The 24,296-nt window shown below is 41.8% G+C and overlaps 1 protein-coding gene across 11 annotated transcripts in view; it reads left to right on the top strand.

Annotated features, from left to right (window-relative positions):
• The window catches only part of LOC117605741 (agrin), a 347,580-nt gene that overhangs the window by 79,994 nt on the left and 243,290 nt on the right, over positions 1-24,296 (top strand). The window contains exon 1 of one of the 11 annotated variants that reach the window (XM_034327400.2): positions 14,977-16,088. The exons of the other annotated variants lie outside the window; for them this stretch is intronic. The gene's annotated coding sequence lies outside the window, so the exon portion shown is untranslated. Of the gene's footprint in view, positions 1-14,976; positions 16,089-24,296 lie in introns of those variants that run through there. 11 annotated transcript variants of the gene reach the window in all.

Below are 24,296 nucleotides of genomic sequence, written 5' to 3'. Positions count from 1 at the left end.
TCAAGTATCGAAAATAGCTTCATTTGGTCTATTCAAGAGACACTAAAACCGATATTCTTCGTCCGTTGTAATTAATGTCCATTCGATTGGACGGTGGACTAGGGAACTTTAACACGAAATTATGGAGAATCGAATCGCGGCTGAGTTTCCTCGCCGGCGCGGTTGTATACCTCTCATCCGTGATATTTACTCCATAAATCTGACTTAATTAAAGTCGTAGCCCGATATCTCGTGATTCAGGCGGCGGTAACAACGTTACCGTCTCGCATTCTACGTAATCAAGTACACGGAACAAACTTGATAGAACGCTCTCTGATTAGAGAGTTCACGAGCAGTCGTTCCGCTTTATCTGTCACGCGGGAATAGGACGGAAACGAGCCTCTTCTAGTTGCGCGATAGACTTTCGTTGAACTTATTCCTGTCGTATCTTCTCTCCAATAGATATTGATTCGCAGACTCGACTGATTTGCAGATAACATAGAATATCGCGATAGTAACCGTGTTCTTAGCACCTTTGAATATATCATGCATCCAAATTGCACGCACTCAAGATTGGATACATCCAAGTGTATATACACCGATGAGGTGGTGTGCATCGAAAATTGTACTAGTATGCATTCAAGAGTACATTGATCCAGGACAACACGCATCCAAAAGTATATTTGCAGACAGTAGTACGAGAATCCAGTAGTACAAGGCTACGATATGTCAGACATCATAATAGAGGCTGAGATATTTTAGTATTACTACTGAATTCCAGTGTAATTTAACAAAAGCTTGAAAAGCTTCAAATTTAAACATCTTAACTCGACAATTTCAGCAACTTTTCGATATTTTTCGTGGATATAAAATGTATTAAAAGCGTGACACATAAGCGTCTCGTTCGATGTGTATTCGACGGAAGTTTGGCTCGATGAAAGTCGCTTTTGCGACCGAGTAATATATACGTATTTTGCTTACGATTTACGACTTCCGACAAATTTAAACGCACTTCATACTTCACCGTCGATAGGTATCGATTTCTAACCGTACGGCTGCTCGCACGGGCTCGATGTAATCGCGTTATTCCGGAAGTCGCGTCATCGCGTGTACCTCTCCGCTTCGAGTTCTCCTTATTTGTCTTGTCTTCCGTTTTGCTCGCGAAAGAGAGCAACGAAGAAGCGAATATCCTTAGCGGAAGGTGAAGAGAGAGACAGGGGTAAAAGAGAGTCGGACGTGTAGGTGAAATACAGTGCGAGAGAGCGTCATGTAAAAGGAGGAGAAAAGAAGAGAGGTAGGAGGCAATGGAATTTGATATCGTGCGAAGGAGCGGGAAAATAAAGTGGAAAAATTCCATCTGGTCAGACGTATCAAGCTCTGTGTCCTTGTACCGGAAAGAAGAGGAAGTAGGACGAAAGTACACGGCGACAAGTCGGCCAGACACTCAATACACCCTTTCTCGATTCGCGGCAAATACAGCACCATAATAAGGGTGGAAGGGTGAAGATTCGCGTTGACAGGCGAAAAATTTATGACGTGTTTTTGGCTTACGATTGCTCGTAGAGCATTCAGTCGAACCAATAATACCATAGAAAATGCTGTTTACCCGTTTCATCCCTCTATCTGAAATCCTGTATCGACAATTTGCTTTTCCTTGCTTCTTTTCATCTATCAGAAGCGTTTCTTGTTTATAAAAGAATTAAGGATATAAAAATACTAACGGACCACTGTAATGATTTTTATTAGACAATCGTTCTTAACTAGAATCTTCTATAAAACTATTACACGTCGTAAAGAATAATTGACTGTATTCTACGTTATCCGTTATTTTTATATCGTCTCTTCAGGTCGGTGGCAAGATCTCGACGACTTTTTGCGCGGCTCTCGTGAAGCATTTGAGACGGTTCGCCGTCGTTGATTTCATCTTCGTTCCCGGCTTTTCCGTCTCACGAATCGTTGACTTTCGCGACGGCAAAAACCGGCAAACGACGAAACTGGCTGGTCTAGTCCAAACGGGGTGGCAACGAACCGCCTCGACCGTCCGAGTGTTGGCAAGCGTCGTTCACGTTTCCCGTACCCGGTGCTATCCTTCTGTTCGTTCGTTCGTTCGTTCGTTTATTCGTTTGTAAAAGTAGAGGACGACGTGCCCGACGAAATTAAAAACATTTACTTGCGCGAAAGAAACACGGCGAACGAGAGGGCAGCTCTCATAAGCCGGTGACACATCTTGTAGCCGGGAAAAGGGTGAGTAGGATGAGTAAAAAGCATCGCGAAAGCTAGGTAGATGGAAAGGGAAGAAGGGGCTAAGTAGAAACCTCGTACCCACTTTCGAGATGTATACAGGCTCGCGGCAGCCTCGTCGTCGTCGCCGGCGTCGACGGCGGTGGCAAAAGGGAAGCTGGGATGGGGAACGATGAGAAAGGACAAGCCGAGAATACCAGCCAGCTACGACTATGAGAATTAATTTGAGATATTGCGCTTAAGTGGAGAACTGCAGCCGGATATCGAGAATTCTCAACTCGTTCGCGAGATCGTTTATATCGTGTCGATGGTGGCGCGAAATGTGGGCGTATCAAATTTTACCTTTACTTCCTCCCCTTAAATCTTGCTTAATCGACTCCACGGATCGTTCTATCCAGCTGCTCTTATACTTATCAACCCTTTCTACTCGAATATATTTTTGTAGTTATATAAAAAATTTAGCACGTTCTCGTTGATATCCTTTGCCTCGATTCGTACAATTTAAATATCAGCGATACTTTCTCTGAAATGGCCATTCGTGTGTATCTTCGTTGAATAGAAAAATGTTTGTTAATCCCTCAAAGGATCTTCATTTCTGTTAGGTCGGTACGAAATTAAACGAAGCTTTACGCTGTTGATGATTTTCTGTTAATCGGAGTTTCGTCAAAGCTGCAACAACATCGAATAGAATTTCTAAATGCTGGCAAGCAGTTGCAGTAGCCATATACAGGTCGTACGTGACAGGTAACGAGGATAGTTCAGCGAAGGAAGCACGACGATGCAGGCTGCGTAAGCAGATTACGCAACTGTGTAATTGAATGAGCACTCTAAATACCCCGACCGCTAATTAAGAAGGCGATCAATCGATTATCCAGCCAGCATCGGTACACGTTCCTCCTTCCACCTGGCTCTCCTGATCCGCTCTTCTAGCAATGTAGCCGTGACGTCGACCAGGGAATCGTAACATGGTTGCTAGCTACCGGAGGGGTTTTAACCCTGCCCCTTCTCCCCCTGCACCACTTGCCACCTCCGCTAAGTCTGTTATCAGCAAACCCCAGCCTCATCGGAACCGGTGCTCGGCTAACTGCCGATTATTGCCGGCGGCATAACCTTCGATTAAAATCAACCCCCTACCATAGTCACGTTTAACGCTCTCTTTACGATTTCCCAATCAACGATCTCGAACGAGAAGTGTACTCCTTTCTCCGAGTTTCTTCTTCATCGATAAGCAGCCTGTGATTCGATTTCTTTCTTTCCATCCATAATCGTTACATAGGATTTTTAATAAATTGCAAATTGCTTTTAGTTTTCATCGTTTATCGACTGAGAATGGTAATTGTAACTGGCGAAAGCATGCATGATCCGAGGATGTTTCTTTCACATTATAAAAGCCGAAGAGGATTCAAGTTTGTGCGTGAACCCATAGAAGTGGGAGCTCGAACTTCGATCCTTTCATAGGAAAAACGAAGGCTAACTGATAGCTAATTAGAATCAACGAATACCTTCCATTAGGGAAGTGGTAGCTCGAGTTCAAGGGTTGCGTGGTATCGATGTTACGATATGGAACTCGTTATTGAATCGAGAAAGAGAAATTCTAGGAACTTCAATTAGAGTTTACTTCAATTTGCTTATCGCCATACCGAGGAAACAAGTTATTAAACAAAATAGAACTAATTGAAACCACGGGGATTCAATTAGGGATATGGATAACAATTAAAGAAACTTTCAAAATACGAGCGCGAATGTTATATTCCTTGGTTGAATTAATACGTTTGTGATTTATACAGCGGTTATAAAACGCTTGAAATATTGAGGCGTTAAGTTGAACGTTTAGCATCTTTTACGGAAGATTATGCCACGAGGTGAATCCTTGATCCCGCGGCTCTCAGTTTTGAGGGATTTAAGAAGCGGATGATAAATATTAAAATAACAATTTGAATTCCACCTTCGTTCAAGCACTGCCAGCATTCCGTAGTAGCTAGAGAAGCTTTTGCAAGCAGAAACGAGATAAACTCTTCGCTGCAGGGATACCGTAGATTCATGCAATAATCATCTTGCGCGGTTAGTCCACGCTTCAGTGTAATCCCTAAATTTTTTTTTCTCTCTTTTTCCCCCGAAAGATTTTTCGCGTTGAGAATCAACGATGAAGCTCGTTTCATCGGTTCGATCATGTATTTTTCTTGCTCTCCGGTTATAGGACGTAATATCGAATCGTATTTCACAAATAACGACGAGCTTTTAAATGAAACATCGTTCGATCGCGTTGCTAACGGACGATATAAGTTCGCGACACGTAAATTGCTTCTATGGACAGTTGAATCATATATAAGGAATGGCAATCGACGAGTTCAGTGCACCTATGTATTGAAACTGCGGTTTCATTACAGAAGATCGATCAGGCGTGAAGCTTTCGCGAGGCATAGTTTTCGATTCAGAGTAGGAATCTCTGTTTTTCTCATCCATTTAGGCCGTAAAGTATCGAATACACTTTCGTATTTCATTCGCATCGTTGCTCCTTTTGATGTGCCCTACTATCAAACGCGTGGTATACGCAAAAGTCTGTTGGAAAGCAACTCTAATACCGAAAGTAATCGGTCGATTCTAACGTTTGGAATTTCTGTTATTGAAATCGTGCCGGTGGTATACCTAAATCGCGTTAATATTAAATTCCATCGAACAGATGGAATCAATTCGATGCAGCTCTTTCGTCGTGGAGGGGATTGAATAGCGGAAGTTAGCCAGTGCACGTGGAAAATTGATACTGAATTTTCTATTTCACCGAAGGCCCGATAACAACGGAACGGTGTGCATTACGTCGACTGTTTAGATGGTCGGATATTAGTGTGTCCTGAGGGGGGGGATGGCGAAGATAGGAGAAACGTGGCCATGGTTTCAAGGGTCGCAAAGGGTAAGGGGGAGGCTGTTGTTCGGGCATTCGCGACAAAGGCTAATTGCAAAGCGCGGGAGAACCGCGTCGCAAACGGGAACAAGCCCATATTACGTCGGAACACACAACCCCAGCCATTGCTGTCCCCTGTCCCTATCTTTCTCTTCTCTTCCTCTCTTTCTCACGCCTCGTGTCCCCCTCTGTCGAACTTGCTTTCTACCCCTTCTTGTTTCTCTTTTACTCGCATCCTGATAACTGTACGGGCTGTTCTTTTTAACTGGACACGATGGAATATTTCATAAGGAAAGGGTTCCTTGGGATGTTGATTTTAATCTTCTACTACCGAGGTGGAGTCTATTTTTCTGATCTTCTTCTATTTTGTATACGTGTGAAGTTTGATCATAATTTTTCCGTAAACAAACCATCCTTGGCGATATTGTTCCACGCTAACGCGTTAATATGCAACGGATTAATAAAAAGCATCACCCTGTATATGCAAGAATTGGATAGGGTAACATGGAGAACGAGTTAGAGGTCAGGTGACACCTCGAACTATGCGTGTGTCGTAGAGAAACGATCCAGGATGGTCAACCATAGCTGAACTATGGTCCATCAGATCGTTGACCCGGGCTTGGTATGGTACACGCGCAAAGCATCCCTGCACAGCGGTGCGACCAGGTAAACCTCGACCTCGAGACCGCATCGCATACAATTCCTCTACCCCTGCCCACGATCCCTTTCACAGTGAATTCAACCTTCGACCATATCTCTCCGTCTCTCTCTCTCGCTTTTACTCACCCTCTACTCGTTTCTCCCTTGTTCTCCTGTATCGTTTCTCTGGCCGGTCACGTATAGCCGTATTCACGCTTGTACACGTCTCTTTGTGTGCGCACGGAAGCTCTTTCGGTCAGCGACGACGGTACACGGTGCGCTTCGACCTGTACAAAGGTGTTAATTGACAATATCGCGAGGCTGGGCGAAAATTGACTGGGACAGCGTTTAACGACGTTAGAAAATTCGTTAACGCGCAAAAATGATCGATTATAAGCGTTACTGCCTTCTATCCACGTGTCTCGCCTCGCCTCCCTTCCGGTCATCTGTGAAATTTCACGTTGCATCGACGCGCACCGTTAATTCGATCACAATGGAAGCTTTAAACGCGGCTAATTGAATCGAACTAAATGAAGGTTATTTAGTCGGAATATCGCGCCGACACGTGAAATTGATACGAAACTTCGTATGCGGAGCAATTACGTTGAAACGATCGTGGGCTTTCCGCTCTCTCTCTTTCCCTCCCTCTGTGTTCAGCGAGCTAGCTAGCCTGTAAAAGCAAGGTGCACGCAGAGAGAAATCTTCTCCAGAACCCTTGACGATTATGGATCGCCGTTCGTAATTGAATGGATAATTGAAACGATCCTTATCAAAGCTGCGAGCCTTATGGAGCACGGTCACGGCAAACGCGAGCTTGTTTGGCTGTAACTATACCCCGGTAGTCCTCTTTCGGCTTCTCCATCGATGGCTCAAGAACATTCTCTGGTTTGCTAAACTAACGGCTAATTAATCGGTTAAATATTGATCAAGGAGTAAGATTCTCGTCTTTGGAATGAAATTGATCGTCCATCTCGGAAGAAGGGAATCCGTAAGAACAAAAGCCGTAAGGACAATCCCGTTAGTAGATCATTTATCGCTCTCGAGTTAACGCCAACTCGGTTTCACGCGATTTTTCAAACCAAATGTCGATATTCGGACGATAACTTTTTGAATCGATACCACCTATAAATACCTGTGTACAATCCTTGACATAAAAGACGATCAGTCCTAAATTCAATTCCTTTTGCTCCTACTTGCCATCCTCTACATCCTCGTAACGGCCATGTTGAAATTCCACGGTATTCCGTGGTATCGTAATATCTTGCGCATCATAATCCCTTATTGTGGGTGGATGCGAAGGGTTGCGAACGATGGGTTTTATGGGCGTGGAAGTATAACTATGTGTTTTATAAATTGTGACGCGGAACAGATTGACGGGTTACATTTTCGTGAACAAATTCATGGTATTCGTCGTTAGTATGCGTTCACACGTTATCAGAGGATCACGTCCGGTATATATTTAAACAATATTCCTATGAGTTCGTGATATTTCATACAAACACCTTAAATTCTTAATAATTGTACCATTCCACTGCTCTCTTTTTTTTTATATCATCCCAACATCGAATAACTCTTCTGTTGTATATTCAATTTAGATTAATTGAAGACAATTGATCTTCAGAAAAATGCTTACAATTGCGATTACTACGCATGTCAGGTGTTGTTTCATTTTAGAATCGATTATTGTCGTTTGTTCTTTTTTCTCTTTTTGTTTTAAAAAGAGACTCGAGAAATGCTGGAAAAGGAAAAGGTGGGCAAGTTACTTGGCATGCAAAGCAAGGATACTCGAGCCTGGAATTCCGTATGGATTAAGTAACCTCGTGTGCATAAGCTTGAATAGAATCGTGTACACGTACACTGGCTGCACGCTCGATGCCTTCAGTATACATTTTTAAACATCGTCGCTGTAACTGTATGAAAAAAACTTGATTTATTCGTCGCTTAACGAAACTTGATTTAACTCCGTCTAGCCTTTCGCGTGCGCCGGGTAAAAGAAATCGTCTTGACGATATTTCCATGTAACTTGGTCGACACGGGAATACTGTTTACCGCAACAATGTTCTCTGAGCTGAATTAGAAGTGCTCTTGCTACTTGTAGCGCACTGTTCATGGTTATTCTAGCCCCTTTACGTTTCGGGAGAAGCAGCAATTGTATTGTTGAACGAAATTATTGAATTAGTTCTTGCTGCGGTTAGGAAAATTTTAAGCTAACAACAATGAACAGCAGTACCAGAGAAAATTAAAATTTTTTTATAAACTTTGTTAAACGCATTTGGGGGTTGAAAGTTTGTTTAGTGTAATTAAATAGTTAGTCCAATAATTCTAAGATAAATAGTGAAAAAAGATACGTGATTATAAAAAACAGAGGAAAATATTATTTTAACAACATATTACTGGAAAAAAAAAGAAATGTGTATTATATGTTCTATGTTCTGTGTCATTACGAGTGCATTACGAACAACTCTTTCGTAAGATAATATTTTTGCGAAGGCGTGAGAGCGTTTAAAATCTTGTCAAAGTTGTCTCTCTTCTTTTGTGCCGCGAATTCTTGCGCATTTTCTTTACATCGTTGCTCGCGTTCGCCTTTTTTTTCGCTTCGAGCGTCGACCGTTTTGCTGGCTGGAAGGAAAGCGGGATACGAAGATGCAGGGTGACAACGCAATTTCGCGGCGAAAACAGGACAGGAACGTATAAAGGGGTTGTCTTTCGTTTGCGCCGTTTAAAAATTTGTCGCACCGTGTAAAATTACTTCCCTCGTGAGATCGCTTACATTTCTCCTCCTCCCGAAAGCGCGGAGGGTGCGAGAGTTACAAGGGCAGATCAATGCTCCCTTATGTTTGCACGCGTGCAACAAGCGATACACCGGTTGCTCGTTCCGTCGTCGAGATAATAAACCTTTCGTCCAGGTAACCATAAGCTGCGACTTGTTCCTGGGTTGTAAACGTCTACGTTATTCACGATCGCGTTGGACGAAAAAGGAACGCGGTAATAAAGAGTTGCGTTATCGTCGAGCGATTAAACATTGTCTAGCACCGGTCGACTTAAATTCCACGAGAAACTCTATAGAATTCCCGTTTAAGACCCCGCCAACACGTTTTATGGGAAAATGGCAGGGAAGGTAGGACAGTAGGAGGGTGTATTGGCAAAAATTTTCGCGCGAACGAACGTTCAGCAAGCCACGTTAAATCCAGCCCCCCAGGGCTCGCTGTAAATATAATCAATGCTCTCTCTCCTTTAGCCGCTTTCATGGAAACCACAAAATAAACGTGGACCAAGAGATCAGAGGTAAAGGGATGCGCGTAGGCACGCGAAGACACGCCCCGCTTTTACTGAAACGAGCCTCTCGAACGGATCGCTTTTGCTACACGCATATTTTGTGTAGGCTGACTCGTGCATTTTCTTGTTGCTCTTGTTGCTACATCAGCTTTCTGTAGTCAAAGCGCAATGGTTTATAGTTGAAAATTTGTACAGAAGATCGGTGTAGATGATACATCTGAAATTTATTCGATTAATTATTTTCAAAATTATCCATTGACTTAGCTTCGGGTAACATTTGCCTTTGCTAAGTTTCCCTGGAAGATCCCAAAAATGGATGACAAGACAAGTTTCTAAAGAGAGAAGAACGGTTTTGTTTGAACAGTCGGTTACCTTTTTCTTGCTCTCGACTGAAAGCATCGTCGTTCATTGAGTTGCCGATGAAATCTGTCGACGACGATGAGGACGTGCAAACTTCTCAGCCGATATTATGCATCTGCGACATAGTGCGCACCGGCAATCCCACTTTTAAAACCTTAACTGCTACCTGCTCGGTACGATATGCCATCTCCTCTAAGCCGGTGCTTCAGCAATTGCGAACTTTCGAGAGCGCACGCATTGTTTCCCGTTTCCCCTTTTCCGTTTCCGTTTGCCGAGCGCTCGCGCAAAGACGTCGGATGCAGTTCCGTTCGGTGCAGCTCGGTGACATTTAATCATCGATCGCTTTAATTGGAATCTAGCGTGGCTTTTTCTCATTTTTTTTTTTCTTTCACCGCCACCCAGGCCTCGATCGATGCCAGAGCGTACTATTTTCCTTTTTTTCCGACGTAAGAAAAAAACGCACAGCTGGAAAGGAAGGCTATAATTAAATCAAAATGGCCGCGTATCAAGACTAGCTGCAGATTTCCCTTCGTCAGGTTTTCCGATACCTCCCGACGAAAAATCCCCGACGAAGTAAATCTCCCGGTTGGAAAATTATCGTGACCTACTCGGTTATTTCGTTCGTTCGTTAATGACGTTGTTAGCGAGAAAAATTGTCTTATCGCTAATGGTTTTGCAACGTGGTTCGTATCGAAGCATCGACTATGATTGAAACATACGAATATAGAGACATTAACTTTTACCACTTGGCATACGTTTAGGTTTAATGTTTATTATCTGTTAAAAAGAAAACGAAATCACGATGCATATTAACTATACATGGAGAATATTGGGCTTTTTATTCCTTTTTATCCAATCGTTAATTAAGAGAGAAACTCATAAAAGGATTAATGTGATGTTCAGTTTTATTTTTAAAAACGACGTTTCAACCATTAGCAAGAGCTTTCATCAGGTTAGCATATTTATACGTATCATCTGTTGGAAAAATGTGAATGGAGATGGAATTTATTATTTGTATTAATTTTTGTTCCATTATGTTTTTAATAATTTCATCTTTGTTAAAATTTTTTCAGCAGATATGTACAAATACGTCTACCATTTGGGACCAAAATGTTATTTTTTTAAATAAAATAGAACATTCCAATAACTCCGGTTTAAGCATTTAATTTATTTAATGTTTGGATAAAAAAGACGCTTTTTAAGGAAATTACAATTTCCTAGTAACAATAGGTAAATACATCAAAAATATTTTATATCTGTACAAACTTTCCACTTTCTCTAAATACCATCGATTTATTCGTGTTCTAATAAGAGAGTGCCAATGAAAAATTAACATTCAGTGGTGTATTCAATTCCTGTCTCGTGGATATTCGACTGATTGACGTCACACCGTGTACCTCAATTTACACGTTGTGCATTTTGCAGTATATTAACAGATCGCGCTCGAATGTTCGCTAATCATAGAACGACATCGATGGAATTAATCTGTCCCAGGTTATTAATAATTTTGCGTCGTGTGTCGCATTTCGGGGTTGGCTCGAAATAAACCGGATGGTTTGGTTTGCCGATGCGGCAGAACGTTCAGAATGATTCGACGGTAACGCGTCGCGTCGCCTTCGGCTATTAATTAATATCGCGACTGGCTGATTAACATATTATCGCGGCAAGACAGCCGGCCGTGTTGAGAGGAAAGCCGACTTTGCTTGTAAGCGCGGAAGCGGTGAGATTGCGTGGCCCAAGAGGGAGGTGTGGGTGTAGAAGGAAGTAGGGGAGTGAATGCTGAGATTCAGCCTTTCAGAAACGAACAATAATGGGATGGTGGATGAGGGTGGGACGGGGTGCAACGCCGGAGAATCCCTCCAGGCACGTTCGACTATTAACCCCGGCGAGATTCGGAAACGCTCGACGGCTGAAACCACCGTCTCTACATCCAACCCCTTCTAGGACGTTTGAACGAGACTTCTGCCGGAGTCGCAGTGTCTCCGTAACAAGGGTGAACTCAATCCCCGAGCACAGTCAGACACCACCCGGAGCCTGAATCAGTTTTCTCTACCTTCGTCCCGTCTATCGCTTTCGTTCCGTCTCTATTTTTCCGAGTTGCCATGATTAAAACAAAATCGCCATCGCCAACGTCTCTGCGAGACCCTTTGACGACCTAAGAACCCGCGTCGAGCACGTAACACGCGATAGAGACGCTGGAATATTTTGCGCCCCTTACTTCTCTTGTACAGTCTACTTCAAATCTATTGTACAAAACTGGAAAGTTGGCATTTCGCAATATTTCTTCCTACTCGGACAACTGTTATTTATTATTTAAACCCGAAGGGAGGGACTCGGGTCAAGGGTGCTGTGAACGGAATGCTTCCTTTACTTCTGCGATTTCTTTCAGGGTTGTAGACACAACCCTTCCTATTTTCAATGGAATATAAAAATCTTGCGAGGTAGTTTCTATATAGCAAAGAATTATTGTAGTATTATATTATTTCGGTGATTACACAATTTAAAGATATTCTTTCATTAATATTAGTTTCATATTCTAATTAGGAAATGGTTGATACACAGAATTTACAGTCCTATGATAACAAGATAGATGTGTGTAAAAATGGAAGAAAACCATGTATTTTGCCATGTATTTTTCCCTCAATCAAATCGAGCGATACCTTCCGTGCAAGCTTTGAATCATTTTTTAAACGTCCTGTACGTTACAACAGGATCTCATTCGAGCAGAATCGTCGGAATAATTTTTCAGCGTAACAACTCACTCGGTCGTGTACGATTTTAAACGCGAGCCTGTCATTTCTCTAGCGTTGTAGCTTCTCAGATGTAGATAATAAATAATTACACGTCACGATAAATAATGTAGTTTAATGAATCCGTGGCATGTACTGTCGACGAAAGATCGGGAGCATGATTTTCAAGACGGTTTATTAATGGATCACTCGATGTCGTATCGTTGTATATTCATTTTTGCGTTCTCGTTCCCAGCACGCGTTGGCTAGATAAAAGTGGGATGTACTGCGAAACAATTTGTTACGAAGAGCAATGATACGCCATTGAATATATCTTTACGAGGTAATAAATAGCAACGTGCTTTCGCGTAAAAACAGCTTTACGACGATTTTAAGGCTGATTTTCGTGAACGTCGCTGTATTTTTCAGCGATATCAGTTCACCTGGGAATGTTTTAAAAATCTCTTCATCGTCCACTGTGCATGATATTCTTTTTACACCTAATTACACTAGCCAATATTCATACGCTTTTGCTCTATGATAATACGACTGTTTTTATGCAACAACGATAACCGCAATGACCCGGATAGATACGATATGATACACATTTTCGTTTCTGCCAAATGGTAGGTGATCAAAAATTTATGCGACACTTAATATTTATGCGAAACTCGCGTACTCGGCTCGGTACAATTACACGGTTGATTGAGAATGCATTCAATAAAGTGTTCGTAGATGCGCGTGGAGAATTTGCGTAATTTTGTCAGATGAACGTGTTGCCAGGGAGTGATATTACAGACTCAAAGGCCCATTGTAAACGTCTGTGTTTCAGACTTAGCCGTATTATGATCGCATCGCATATATGATTATGCTATAGTTTCATACGTGCACCAGTATATGGATACGTATTTGCATATGTTACTAGATATTATGAACTTCACATTCCCGTGTATCCAAATGAAGTTGGAAGGTTTTATAACGTTTTATAGAGATTCAAAGTCGATGGTATTAAATAAAAAATGTACCTTTAATTGGTCGTGTTTCAAAAACAAAGTCGTAGATTGCAAAATGCTAAAGAAATTGAATTTTTTTTAAAAATTTTCTTTATTTTTATTTGTGATGGGATTGTTCATCTGTTTTGGGGTAGCCTGTATATGGTATAGAGTTCGGTTAAGTTGGAATTTACTGTACGCTTACGCGAACGATGGCGCACCTGGTCACGGCGTCGAGCACGCTTCTACGGGGATGAAGGAGGGAGACGGATGGGGCGAGTCGTTGGAGAACTCTCTGCTGGAGAAACAAAGAGAAAGCGAGAAATGGAGAGTGGAAGAGGGACGGATCAGAGGCGAACGGGGTCGCCAGAGGGGTCGTAGTATGTAGGCTAGTTGGTAAAGGCAAACCCGAACAATTTGCTGTAATAATCCGATAACTGATAATATTGGCAATTTGATCGCAGCTAAATGGATCTCGCGGCGTAACAGTGCGTGCATTATCTCGACTATTGTTATTGTTCATACTCAATGACCATCGTAATGCGTGTGTCAACGGGTGGATCAAAAGTATCATGAATCTCGGGTCATTTGTTATATCCTTACTTTTACTTTCCATGACACAAAGACTGATTAACCCTTTTACTATTTAAAATTCATTATGGTGACCCTATGTCTAGCGGTTGTTGCAAATTAACACATTGACATACATTACCCCTAAAAAATTTACAGCAGTTTTATTATAAATATTGCCCTTGGGTATTAAAATGATATTGCAAAATTTATGAACAAGTTTGAACCATAAAATCGCAATTTGAAAGAATCATACGCGACGACGAAAGCCACCCTCGTGGTTTCCCGGAAGTGGTATTTGGTAGGGTGATTGATTTCCCCACATGGAATCGTCGATACCGAGTCGCGGGCAGGGGACGTGAGAAAACGAAAAGGCGAAGGAAGTGAAGAGACAAAGAAAAGCATAGTGATACAGGGAAAGAGAGAGAGAGAGCAGGATGGAAGAGAGAATTCAGATTCTATAGGTTAGCCGCAGAAATGCGTTGACTACGTTGAGAACAACAATTCGATTGATTTATCGCGGTTGACATTAATTAATTGGAGGCGAAACTCGTGCATCCCGACTTCGCTCCGCGGTATTGTACCAAGTTACGTTACATCGACGGATTTTGCAACAATACCATCCACCCTTCGAGTTATTCTCCTAGTGTTTTACTTTAGACACTTCAGAACTTCCCTTTTCGCGAAATGAAAAATAGGTGGATGGCATTCGCTTAATTCCTTGATGGATTAGGGTACGTTTCAGTAACACCGTTAATTTTCCTTTTGGAATTTTACCCTCCTTTCTCAATTTATACTTTTCACATCTCTGTTCGATTTTCTCTCTATAAACTCTTAATACAAACAAACAAATCCTTGTAAAATTTAATGAAATTCAACAAAATTTTCTTGGATAATTTGTTAAATTATGAAAATCCTCGAGCCGTATAATAGGCGCGTGATACTTTGAAACAGCAGTGTATGCGTAAGGAAAGATTGAAAAGATAGCGAGGGAGTGGAGGAGAAGTTACGATTTTTTCTCGTTATCTATTTCACCTGCACAAGCGGCACAAGAGTAGCGAGTGTCAGGCATAAAGTAGAAGGAAGACTCGTTGGTTGATTCACCTGGCGCAGGCGCGTACTCCTCCATCCCTTCCCCCTGCACTGTTTATGCCCTCTTCGTCCCGAGCCACCCCTTATCGCTATGGGGAACGGAGGAAGAGGGCGGATTCGTTGGACGAAGAGAAGTCGAGTCGAGTTTCGGGGTTTGGGGTCGGCTGATAGTCGAACCGTGCTTCAGTCGGCCGGCGAACTCGCGTGCCGTGCCTTCGTTCCCGTTCACGTTTCTCCTCGTCGACGACTCGTTCGTTCGTCCGGTTACACTCGTCTCGTTTAATCATCGCGATGCTAATGTTTCCTCGCTGTAAAGGACGCACCTTTCTACCTGTCCGCCGAGTATCGTGAACGCGAAATGGTGTGCTCGTTGCGTCTTCGACCCCGGTTTTCATCATCGACACGCTCGAACATCCAAGTGTTTTAAGCAAATGGTTAGACGAAAAGAGTACTCGATCACGAGGATGACTAACGGAAGAGCGATCGAGGTACAACACTATAAGTGTTTCCTATTCTCGATCCGAGTATTAACTCGCGAGCTATGAAGAATTCCACGTCGGATCACGCGAATACTTTCTTAGTGTACAGTGTATGAAGTGGCATTTTCGGATAGTGTATGTGTAGTGCGTAGAACTTGAACAACCCTCGAAATCGTTACGACTGAAGCACCCGTTAGAACGGTTGCGGCTCGTCCTCGAAGAAGAAGATCCACTAAGTTCTTCTGTATTCCATGCTCGCTAGGATCTGCTCAATTTCCGTCATTAATAACCCGTCGAGTGTCCGACGACCGGCTTTCCGTGAAACTTTTTTCCCGATGCACGATCCTACGCTCGCGATCCATTAAAGTCCATTAAGGGCTCGCGGCACACCGGAAGTCGGAGGGATCTCCGCGCAGAAGTCCATTCGACGCGTACTCGCCGGAAGGATCGTTCCATGCATATCGGCGAACATATATGTTTCGATATCGTTATTCACGCACGATCTGGCGAAGAAATAGAAATGAAGTTCGGCGAGTTTCGCGAGATGGATCGATAGCGAACTCCCGATTGTTATCTCTAATGTTTCGAGGATCGAATAATCGATGATCGTCGTCGAACTCTGCAAAGAAATACTATCGAACGGCTTGGGTGCAGTGTCGCGAGGAAAAGAGAAACATCGTGTAGGAGCGGTAGCGCGATAGATTCGTTTTTCGACTTGGAGAGTGAAGTGTCGTAGAAAGGAAAGGGAAAGATTACAAGAGAAGAGGGGACAACGCGTGTTAATTAAAGAGCAGGAGAGAACCGAGGGAAACGAACAGCCAGAGCCTGACAGGTAAATATTTACCGACGCTGCGGCACAGTAAAATCGCAATTTCAGGCTGCATGTTTTTCTTTCTCTTCGGCGGAACACTGAACGAGGACAACGAGAACGAGGGCGGCTCTGGTGTAACCTTTCGTTGCAACGAACGATCGAATTCTCAGGCATGGACTCATCTTTCCTGGTCGAGCTACAGCATCGTAAAATAGAAACATGCCTGGGAAAGTTTTACGCGAATCGCCTTCTCTTTTGGTTAAAACCAGTTGGCTTGGTTTTTTTGTCATTTTCCTTCATACCCACGAATTTTCAGCGAAGTACGTTTACGGCCAACGTTGATCGTTTCCTTTCACGCGAAATTGGATTTTCGACCTGTCTCGTAGTCATCCTTTCGTTCCATTGCCCACGGAAAGACGACTCCGTTTATTCCTTTCTTTTCTTCCTTTTTTATCCCCCCTCTTCTTTTCCGAGCACTCTGCTTTAAATGTCTGAATCGGGCGCGACGCTTTTCCTTCGGAACTTGTTTGATCCGCCTTCCAATTCCTTCGATATGCTGGCACAGGAGTTGTGCTTGATTTCTCTTGTCCTCCGTTTCTTTGCGTTTTCTTCGCGGCTGATGCAGCATTCTCTTGCAAACTGTCGCGATAAGACGTTCGTTTCCGACGATATCGTTTTATGAAATTCTATCGGGACATTTCCATAGGATCTGCATAAAAATTTGCATAAAGTTTCAGAGCCTAACAGGTACATTTTAATAGATTAATATTTTTCGTTAGAACAGCTGGTTTGTTCGATACGGTAAACGGAAATTCTTCCGGTGTGTATAAACGGGATTGGGTGAAATCACGATTCACCGATTTTCACGTTCCCGGATGTTTCATCACGCGTTTCGTGTCTCGTTAATACGGCCTGCTGACATATTTTATAACACACCGATTGAGTGACGGGATCACATTCGACTGGCCGGTCACGAACGTAATAGACGTGATCAGAGTTTTACGGCTAGCTGTGTGATAACCGGCAAACCTTTCGTGCAACATAACCCGCTTTGTACGCTATAAAAACTGGGGGTCAGGGTCGATCCTCCCACAGGTTTGATAATATTCCAGCCACCGTTTCCGTTTCGCAGATTGTTTAGGAATACATTTGTGGTATTCAAATTGTGGAACCCTTGAAATATTAAAAAAAACCCTTATTTTTCCGGAATAAACTTTATTTTATATGTTTGTTTCATATTTGCATTTAAAAGCTGTATCTTTTCAATCTCAAAACTCGGTGCATTTTAATTCTGAAAAAAACAAAAATTGCCAAAAAAGTTTCTTTAGAACTGTCGTAGGTACATGTGATATTCGTCGTTGGTATTTAGTCGACTATTGCGCGAAATTTGTTTGCAATGATATCTAACGGAACGTTGTATCGGTCGATAATAATTGTGCACGCGGCTTGCCGACGAAAGGCCTGGGATTTGTGCTATCTCGTGGTAATTCCGCGAGCATTACCGGTCTTAATCGCGCGAAAGTTTACCCGGAAGCTCGGTGTATCTGTTTAAGTTGCCGCGGTATCGGGGAAAATCGATCGGCAGCGCCGGCTTGTTGTAACGATGACGCTCGAGATAAAATCCTGATTGGAGGAGCAAGTTTGAGCGGAAGCGTAACGAGGCTGATCGTGAATTTACACGAGCCGTCGTCGTTGTACCGATCGCTCCGCGGGTCTTCGATCTGCCAACGTGCGACCACCCTTAACGAGATATCGTCGAGGGCTCGTCAACAAGTTTTCGAGCTTCGAAATCGATTTCCATGTTCGAACCAACGACACCGGCCACCTAATTGAACACACTGCAGATATTAATAATCGAATGAACATCATTATTGTTGCGTGGACAAAACAAATAACAAACAAACGATGTCGCATTGTTTTCGCCAATTCGAACGCATCAGGAATTATTAACGTTGTTGTTGTTGTTGTTACGATTACTAGGGAAATTAACAAAAGCTTCAAGTTTCGCGTCTCTCGTAAATGAGAAAATATTATTTTTACGGTTATTACCAATTCAGATTGTTATTTACTGTAATTATTGCAATAAATAGCGATAATCGTTATCATTCATCGACTCATTTGGGAATACCGAATTTGATATCATTTATTCACATTGAATCATCGTTTTTATATTGAAGCTTGCATTTGCAGTTTTCATTTTATAAAATAATACGTTCAATTTTTTACAACCTTATATTGTTTTTATGAAAAACTTGTTAAAAATACGAATAACCTCTGTTGTAGTTTAATAAAAGTTAGTGAAATTTCTTTATATAGTCTGCCAAATTAGAGGAACTTTAGAATGCTGTAGCTTGTAGCGAACGGGAAAGTGGAAAGGAGAAGGTTCCGCGTCAGGTCAGACGAGGTCAGTAGTAATATCAACCAGTCGGCAGACTTGCTTCACTGTCCGACAGGTAATTAATTACGTCGCGCTCGCGCTCAAGTTTTTTCTGCAATTAGCACCAGAAATGCTTTCTTTCTCTATCTTTCCATAACGACCTTTCGATTTCCTGTCTCTCGAAATCTATTTGCTCGTTCGAGCGAACGATAACGTTTAAATATTGATACGTTTTTAAAATGTTTTTTCTTTCTTCATTAAAAAATAGTTTTTTACTTTTAAATATACGATTTAGATTAATTGGTTGAGTGACAATATTGATAGATTCCAGCTAAAATATTGGCATTTATTTAATCAAGTAATTAAACACTGGAAATGAATTGAAATGCCTGGAATAGATATCTAAAATTTTTTATTCGCTGCCATTAATTAATTCTACTTTAAAATATAACAGTTGATTGCAATAGATGTATTTTCACAAAGCACAAAAAATATATAAGTCTGTAATTAATTTAGAATTAAATCAATTTCGACCAAACTTCAATTACATCTTTGAGGATTTCATTAAAGAACTTTACTTCATTTTCTTAATTAAAAAATCTACTCGCTTTTGTGACTTTTTCGTTCCTTCCTTTTTCTTTCTCCCAATATTCGACAACATGACGTTACTTTCATTCTGTTTACGAGCAAGTTCTTGGCAGAGCTGTGCTCGAGGAATTATTCAAGCCAAGAAACAGAAGTCACGGTAGTTATCCGTGGTACTCGTTAACAACAGCTTGCAAGTTCGGACAATTATTTAGCGAAGTAATTGGACCACCCGAAATCTGCGGGTCACGTAGTTCGCTTTGATTCGCATGCAAGAAAATAATTTTGTTTCTTCCGTTTTGTTCTTTTCTTCTTTCTTCCGTTCTATGTTCTGTTCCGCTCGCCTTTCAGTTCTTCGTGAAATTCAACGAAATGATACTTTTTAAAAGTATCTACTATATAATATTTTACAACCTTCTAAACATTCAACAGGCAGAAATAAAATTAAAAAAGAGTTCATATTGTGTTATAAGTCAACCACGTACAGATTTTGAAACTTTGGATTATGATAAAAAAGATGTACTCGTTGCAGTTATTTTATCTTTTGTTTCCTTGCAGAAACATTAGCGGGAAAAATAGAAAATATAAATGAAATATAAGGCTAACATTCTGTGCAAATTTTATTTTATTTTTTTACTTGGAAGAACAGTGGCTTTTATAATATTACGTTACGTACTTGGTAGAGTAATATTGCTATTTATATCTTAGGATTATTTTACGCAAAACCGTATTAGGGTGTAATGTCAGAAGAGATCAACAATTAGGATAATTCGGGTAATCAAAATTACTGCCACATTCCGTACGAGTGTTACGTTGGCCGTGCGGTGTTACGTTTAAATCGGCACGCGTAATCAGATTTCGGTTTGTCGATATTTTGCGGCGAACAGATTTGCAGTAAATTGAAATTATCGTCTCTGTTAATCACAGTTTATCCACTAGTCTCGATTTCGTTCGAATGGATGATCAACGAAGAGAGGAAATGAACGATTGAACGACTGTTTGTCTCAAAACTGGGACAATGTTTAATTGATTACGCGTTATGCGTCATGTATTTCAAATGATCGGTGAATATCATTCTAACGATGCATTCACCACCTTCTAGATATCTATAAGAATTTTCATCGAATCTCGTTACACATTGTTTTAATCAACTTTCGAGTATATATTTACACAAGGAAGGTGTACATAACGTTTGAGCAGGAACTTATTAAAACCTGATCGAGGAAAGGAAAAAACAAGGTATAGAAGCCGTGTATAATATTAATATTATAATCGTTTATCAGACTCCGCTGATACTCGTTCCGCGACTTCGTTTGAAAACATTGGGGACTGTTGATTAAGTTCTCGTTAAAACTTTCCTTTGATCTTATTTTGTTTCACTCGACTAACTCGCGACGCTCGATATTCACTCCGCCAAACGAAAGTTAACAAGTAAATACGCAAAATGAACACGTCGATATTCTAGTAGAATTCCATTTCTCTTCTTTTTTTTTTTCAATCTGCGGGAGTTGGTTTATGAAATGAAAGCAGTGAGACGTGAAATCGTTTTATTTTTTTAAAAAGTCTCTCAAATATAACATTTCCAGTCGTTCAGCATAAATTCTGACTTGACACGATGTTCAGTCTCGTGCAGTCCCTGGATCTGCAAAATGTCGTCGGCTCTTTGTGTCCGTTTTCGAGTGACAAACGCGTTCTCCGTACGTCTCTGTCTGTGAAACGCGATTCAAGATGCATTTAAGGTAAATGCCTACTTCCATCCTAGGAGTATACCTCCCCTTGGTACACCCCATGCCCTCTCTTACTCTTTCACGACGAAACCGCAACCGCAGCTATCAGAGGAATCCGTGCACTTTCAATTAAAGTGACGCAGCTCCGGCTGCATTAAGGACGCTCGAGGCTCCACGGCGTTATGGCTTCAATTAAGGGTTAGAGGATGTGAGAGACGTCGGTGGAACGTTGGGAGGACGGGCGGGGGCGGGATAGGGATGGAGGGTCTACTCAGATTTATTTCAAGGCTCCTCGAAAGGAAGCAAGCATCCGTCGCTCGCGGACCGAACAATGACCGTTGGGTAGGCGACCGCAAGGCTGAAAAAAGAACGTTCGAAGTATCTAAAAGCTCGACAAAGTTTCATTTAAAAAGCTAATTAACTTATCCAATTACCGTCTCGGACTGGAGAGCAAGTAAGCGTAACCGCGGGGGTAAAAGATGGAAAATCCAGAGGCAAGGTTCGCCTTCTCTCTCGTAGAATGCCACGGGATTTTTCGCGAACCACGCAACCTGCGGGAGAAACGTGCTGTTAGAACGATTCACCGGAAGAGAGACCGTGAAAGAACGCCGGGATTAAGGGTGGAAAGAGTCGGAGAATCAATTTAGTCGCGACTACCCGATCTTTTATGAGCGAGTGCACGGATTACGGGGCGCGCGAAATATACAAATCGTCTCCGGTAACTGCCGGTTGATCCTCTTGATTAATAATTCCCTTTTTCTCTTTCTGCCTGAGTTTCTTGTTTCACGCAACCACGCACAGCTGCAATAAATTATGCGTATGTTTGTTCCAGTTATATTGTTATCTTCCTTATAAATCTTCTTTTGCTTCTCTTTTCACAAAAGCCAAATCAAGAATTTTATTTTTAGCAAATTTGAACCCTAAATCACAAGTTCGTTCGGCAAAGGCCAGGTTGCACCGTCGAACGGTTAATTCAGATGCACCAGGGGCCAAGTGCATACGCGACAAATAACGCATCGGTGTAAACGGATGCACAAGCCAGTCTGGATTTGCGGACAGCGTATATCTACACGTGAGAAAATATCGTGTTTACCGTGCCTGATCAAACAGAGTATGCGTGTACAATCTATCTGCCCCGTACCTCTTCTTCTCTATTCTACCGCTTTGTGCCCTCGGCTCTCCCATAGCTGTCACCTGTATACCGAATCACGCAAAGAACGCTCGACCGGCGAGCTTTCTACAAGCAGGTTCGATTTGTTCACGCCCGAGGAATACACTTCGGCTATTTTCCACCTTGTGTTCAGAGCAAATACACGGTTTTGTTGGATTTCGAGTTTTCGCGGATCGAATTCGTTTTTTCTACAACGTGACACGTGAACTGTGCCAATTTTCATGACGTTGTAAATCAAAACCCTCGGAACGAAAGAATGCAATTCGTGCTTTTAATTGGTTTAGGAAATAGAATAATCTATTTTTGGTAATTTTTAGTTAAACGAATGAAATATTAAATCATCGAATAAAGTTTTATTCGGTCTGGGAATTTTGTAAATCTGTAAGTAAGGAAACGACACGTTTCTAAAGTTAAGATGATACACAAATATCCGCACGCGTGTCGCTAGATTATTAACCTTTCCGGGCCAAGACTTTGGCATTGTGACCTGGCATTCTGGCTTAGGTCGTGCCGATATTTCGTGGGGTACATACCGGTCCTGAACGAGCGCCACATATGCGGATCACATTCTCCTTCTGCACCTCGATATGCGCCACGATTATGCAAAACCTTCGATGGAGATGCACCGAACCACGTGTTGTAACCCATAAGGAATTGTCGAGTATGCACGTACGACTGTTATAATATTCCAATTGCTATCACCCAAATGTATTATATACACTGATATGTAACCTCCTTTCTTTCTAAATCTACCCGACTCTACTCTTTGCTATTCAACATTTTTAATTTTGCAGTAGATACTTGATAAAGTATGCGAGGGATGAAAAAGAGAATCCGTGCGCGTGTGATATCATCTCGTTAATAATACAGCGTGTTGCAACTTTTTAAATTGGAGTTTCTGACTCGACACTTTCGATTCTACGCTTCCGCGGCCAACAGCAACTTAGTTACATATGTATAAGTTATTATAACTTGAAAAGTAGTTAGGATTTGCAGAAACTTCAAAAATTCGTGTTATCCTCGCTGGTAAGCAGTTAGTCAGCTATAAACGCATCCGAGAAACCATTAATAATTTCACTGAACGCTCCTTTTTCATAATTCGCAATTTGCTCAGCATATTCTTTGACAAGCGTTCATCAAATTACCGTTTACTTTAACCGGCTCATTCTCTCGTTTTCTATTTTTTCCTGTTTTTGTTTCTTTCGCCAACCAGCTGGCCTTATAGTTTCGCGGCTCACTCGTCGCTTTTTCCTAAGTGGCGCTTTGACGCTGTCCTCTTTGTGGCTTACCGAGCTACGGATAAAGACATTTTGTCTCTCCGGAATGAAACAATAAAGGGGAACCGTAGCTCTTCCCATCGGGAGATTTTCTTCTTAACCTATGTATGTTGCTCGAATTACTGCAAAAATGCACCAGTATTCGAAACGTAAATTGCTCGTTGCACGCTTACTGAATAATTGTAAATAAATATTGAATTTGTCGAATCTTCGTTCAAGAAACATCGCCGCGTATCTATGGCGGTGTTTTTCATTCTCGGTGCAATTTTCATCTCGTTTCCGAAGGATTTAAGAAATCTCGCGTGTCCGTAGGAGAAATTTATATCGTCGAGGGTAATATCGTCTTGAATTACCAGGAGATGGTGCATAATTCACCGTTGTCACTGGGAAGTATCCTCGTTGAGCTACGATCGCTTTATTATCTCGCGATTACGCGCACCGGTCCATTTGCATTAATTATCTTAGCCGACCGCGAAATAAAGCCGCGTTCGTCTGGTTCTGCCGGTGACGTGCTTAAGCAACTGGTAGAGGGTATAATAAATGTACCGGTCACTCTTCGCCCGATCCCGGTAACCAAGCGCAATTATCGTCTAACTGGAGATAAGAAATATCTGTCCAAAAAGAAGGGAGTACTGTTCGTGCTGTTAATTTGAATACGATGGAAAAGAAGGTAGAAGAGATTAATTGCGAGCTTTAATACAAGGCGTCAGAGGTACAGTCTGTTTAAAAAAGAAAGGCACCAGAATTTTATATTAGAACCTGGAATTTTTTCCAAGAAGAAAATCGTCGATTAATTTATATCAAACATCTCCTGGGATTTGAATGGCGTTTAAATCGATAGTATTAAAAATAATACCGTCTGCTCTTATTTTAAACACACCGCAACAGAGTGTACTTGAAGCATACACGATGGACGTTTTTACCAAGCTGATAGCGAGTTTTCGCTTCATGGCTCATCGACAGGTTGAAAATAGCTTGCTGGTAAAAGGTATTGTCGTTGGAACGACCGCGTTGGTCACTGGAGAGGCCCTTTTATATCCCGTCGAAAGGCACGAACCTGCAGAGAAAGGACGATCGAACCATACTGCAAAC

The sequence above is a fragment of the Osmia lignaria genome, chromosome 14, assembly GCF_051020975.1.
Source record: "Osmia lignaria lignaria isolate PbOS001 chromosome 14, iyOsmLign1, whole genome shotgun sequence".
Lineage (NCBI taxonomy): Eukaryota > Metazoa > Arthropoda > Insecta > Hymenoptera > Megachilidae > Osmia > Osmia lignaria.
The sequence above is the reverse complement of the archived record's forward strand: the minus strand, read 5'-3'. Positions and strand labels throughout refer to the sequence as shown.